Source organism: Mastomys coucha, unplaced genomic scaffold (assembly GCF_008632895.1).
Source record: "Mastomys coucha isolate ucsf_1 unplaced genomic scaffold, UCSF_Mcou_1 pScaffold4, whole genome shotgun sequence".
Lineage (NCBI taxonomy): Eukaryota > Metazoa > Chordata > Mammalia > Rodentia > Muridae > Mastomys > Mastomys coucha.
The window spans coordinates 43,990,948-43,995,017 of NW_022196910.1; positions in this window are offsets into that span (position 1 = coordinate 43,990,948).

The following is a 4,070-nucleotide window of genomic DNA, read 5'->3' on the forward strand; positions in this document are numbered from 1 at the left end:
AAAAAAAAAAAAAAAAAAAAAAAAGAAAGAAAGAAAGAAAAAAGAAAAAAAGAAAAGAAAATACTTCACGGATGTGGCCACAGGCCAATCTGATCTGAGCAGCTCTTCAGTTGAGGTTCCCTCTTTCCAGGTAACTCTAGATTTATGTCAAGTTGACAACTGACAATAACTATAGCAATGCTTTTCAAGGAAAAGATGATGAATAGTACCCAGGAGGACCTGAAAGAGCAAAAGAACCTTCAGGCAAGCCATTGGAGAGCTAGCTAATCAGATAAAGAATGTTTGGTAAGCTCTAAACATATAACATTCCAGCACCATGTTAAGTCAATTTACAAGTATTTTTTTTCTATGTGTAAGAGATTTAATTGAGAGAGGGGGTAGTGGTGGGAAGAGAAGAGGGGGAGAGAGAGAGAACGAGGGAGGACACAAGTATTTCTCAGTGTTTAATCTTCATGTGAAAGTAAGGCAGCAACCTCACTCTATCAAATTGTCTTTTTCTCTCCCCATTTTCCAGCGACAGTCTTGGTCATTGCAAGGACCTGGGTATATGTTACTGTCACCTGCTGTATATGCACTTCTTATAAAATAATAGCAGAATAGATGATTGGTAAAAACTGCTGTGATGGTTTGTATATGCTTGGCCCAGGGAGTGGCACTATTAGAAGGTGTGGCTCTGTTGGAGTAGGTGTGTTACTGTAGGTGTGGGTTTTAAGACCCTAGCTGCCTGGAAGTCAGTATTCTGCTAGCAGCTTTAAGATGAAGATGTAGAACTTTCAGTTCCTCCTGCTCCATGCCTGCCTGGATGCTGCCATGTTTTTGCCTTGATGATAATGGACTGAACCTCTGAACCTGTAAGCCAAACCCAATTAAATGTTGTCCTTTATAAGACTTGCCTTGGTCACGGTATCTGTTCACAGCAGTAAAACTCTAACTACAACAACCATTAATGGTCAATCAAAACAGTGGTGTTCCTAATAAAACCATAAGCAGCTTGTTAAATTAGTATTAAAGTGGCTTTGCACTTCAGTGAATGAAGATGTTTCTCCTTTATGACCATGCTACTGCTGCAAAGAATGGCAGTTGCTGAATTATGAGGACAAGGGAGGGGAGGGAGAAAAAAACGGTTATGAGAACTGGCCAATGGTAGCTGCAGTCTGTGACAGAGCCTTCTCAGATCTGAGAGCTCTCTAAGGATGCAGATAAAGCAGGACAGGTGCTGAGCCTGTCTACAGTTGGTGTTGGCTCAGCACTTAAGAACACTGACTGGCTGGGCAGTGGTGGCGCATGCCTTTAATCCCAGCACTTGGGAGGCAGAGGCAGGCGGATTTCTGAGTTCGAGGCCAGCCTGGTCTACAGAGTGAGTTCCAGGACAGTCAGGGCTACACAGAGAAACCCTGTCTCGAAAAACAAAAACAAAAACAAACAAACAAAAAAAAGAACACTGACTGCTCTTCCAGAAGTACTGAGTTCAATTCCCAGCAACCACATGTTGTCTCACAACCATCTGTAATGGGATCCAATGCCAGCTTCTGATGTGTCTGAGGACAGCTACAGTGTACTCACAAACATAAAATAAATAAATAAATATTTTTAAAAAATATTGTAAGTGCCCTCGGCATTGATGCTATTAAAATTCCACACAACTGTGTCTTCTATTGCTTTTCACAAACTCTCAACGCATTTGGAGTAAATAAAAAAGACTGACGTTTGTTTCTGTCTTGGAAGCTGCCCTTGGGTGATCTGTTCCCTTTCTTGGTGAATAAGGTGTAAGTTCACATGGGATTCAAAGTAGGGAGGGAAAGTATTTTGACCTATAATTATTTTGATCAAAGTATTTCAATGTCTTCATGGTAGACTATCAAATTCTTACTACTTTTCAATTAATAATTTAAAATAGAGATTAAGCAGGGGTCTCTTTCTTTCCTAGGTGAATCCTTCCTACCATCCATCAGTCTGGGATCCTTACATCTAAAAGCCGCCTTCTAGCACACGAGAATTAGATGTTCATGCTTCGCTCTTCTCTTTAGTAAACACATGAACACAAATGTGTAATGGAATAAATAAGGTACTAAAAAGGCCAAACCTAGACATTGCATGTAAACCAGGATTAGTTTTAAATGTAGTTGATAAACTTGAAGAACATAAGTTGACAAAAAAATTTAAGTGGCACAGAAAGATATGAAAACAATCTTATTGTTTTATAATGTAAGATTTATTATTATTATTATTATTATTATTATTATTATTATCATCTGATATTTTAGACCATCAAATTTTGCACCAGCAAGATGACTCAGTGGGGAGAGGCACTTGTGCAAGCCCGGGGACCTGAATTCTCTGCTCCCAGAATTCACATACATTCAACTGACTATGCAAAGTTGTTCTGGCTTCCACAAACATAGAGTGGCATGTACATCCATAACATGTACACACATATGAACACACATGTAAACGCATTTAAGCACTGGGATGTCTAAAAAAGGCCATATAGAAACTTAGTGTTCTCTAAGCTTACTTAAAAATATATACATATCAGCTGGAGAGATGGATCCAAGGTTAAAGCATTGGCTGCTGGCTGCTCTTTGAGAGGAACCAGGTTTGATTCCCAGGACCTCCATAGTGGTTCATATCATCTCTAACTCCAGTTCCAGGGACAGCATGCTTTCTCCACAGGCACTTTATGAACACAGTATGCATATGGACATGCAACCTAGACATCAATTGACTTACAGCAAAAACAAAATAGATAGATGATAGATAGATAGATAGATAGATAGATAGATAGATAGATAGATAGATAGATAGTGTATTAGTTAGGGTTTCTACTCCTGCACAAAACATCATGACCAAGAAGCAAGTTGGGGAGGAAATGGTTTATTCAGATTACATTTCCACATTGCTGTTCATCACCAAAGGAAGCCATGACTGGAACTCACACGGGGCAGGAAGCAGGAACTGATACAGAGGCCATGGAGGAATGTGACTTACTGGCTTTCTTCCCTTGGCTTGCTCAGCTTGTTTTCTTATAGAACCAAGACTACCAGCCCAGGGATGGCACCACCAACAATGCCCTCCCCCTTTTATCACTAATTGAGAAAATGCCTTACAGCTGGATCTCGTGGATGCATTTCCTCAACTGAAGCTCCTTTCTCTGTGATAACTTCAGCTTGTGTCAAGTTGACATACAAAACCAGCCAGGATAGATAGATAGATAGATAGATAGATAGATAGATAGATAGATAGATATAAATGATAGACAAATAGATTAGATAGATGATAGACAGATAGATAAATAGATATGTAGATAGATATGATAGTTCTATGATTGATAGATACATGGGGAGATATATAGATAGATAGAAAAATAGGAAGATAAATAGATGAAATGGAGTTACACCACACAGATGGCAATGTTCTCCCACAAGCCACAGACTATCTAACAAAAACCCCAGTAACAGAAACTCTAGTGCCAGGCATGGAAAACTTCTCTTTGAGATCAGGAGAATCCACGAGACTCCCCAAACAACATAGGCTATTCCCATTGCCCTCGGTTGTCTCTCAGAGATTAAAGGTAAAATCCTATTGCTGAAGATACCATATACCTCAGACACAGGAGCTGAAGAAATGAGCTGGACCTGACCTGGAAGCTTCCTTCTTGAGGACTAGTTCTCAGAAGGGGCTATGCAAGCTACCAAGAGAGAAAAACAATCAATAGTCCTACCCAACTGTAAAGCCTATGAACACCAATAATGACCAGCGCAGTAAGACATACTCAATTCTGCAATAGTGACACTTTTGTCTTGGGGATAACAAACAGTTGTGTAATTGTTCAATAGAGGGAATTAATTCCTGGTACTTTAAACCTAGCTAACTACCCATGGATGAAAAGATCATAGAACCCAGAGGAGAACCAACTGCTACCATCTTCCTAAACCAATGTAATTTCTAACTGCATTCTAAATATTTATCCTATGTCCACAAACATGTGTAGCTTTCATCCTCATCAAAGAAACTTCCTTTTGAAACAGATGGAGACTATGACAGAGATCCGAACTGGTCAAAATTTAGAG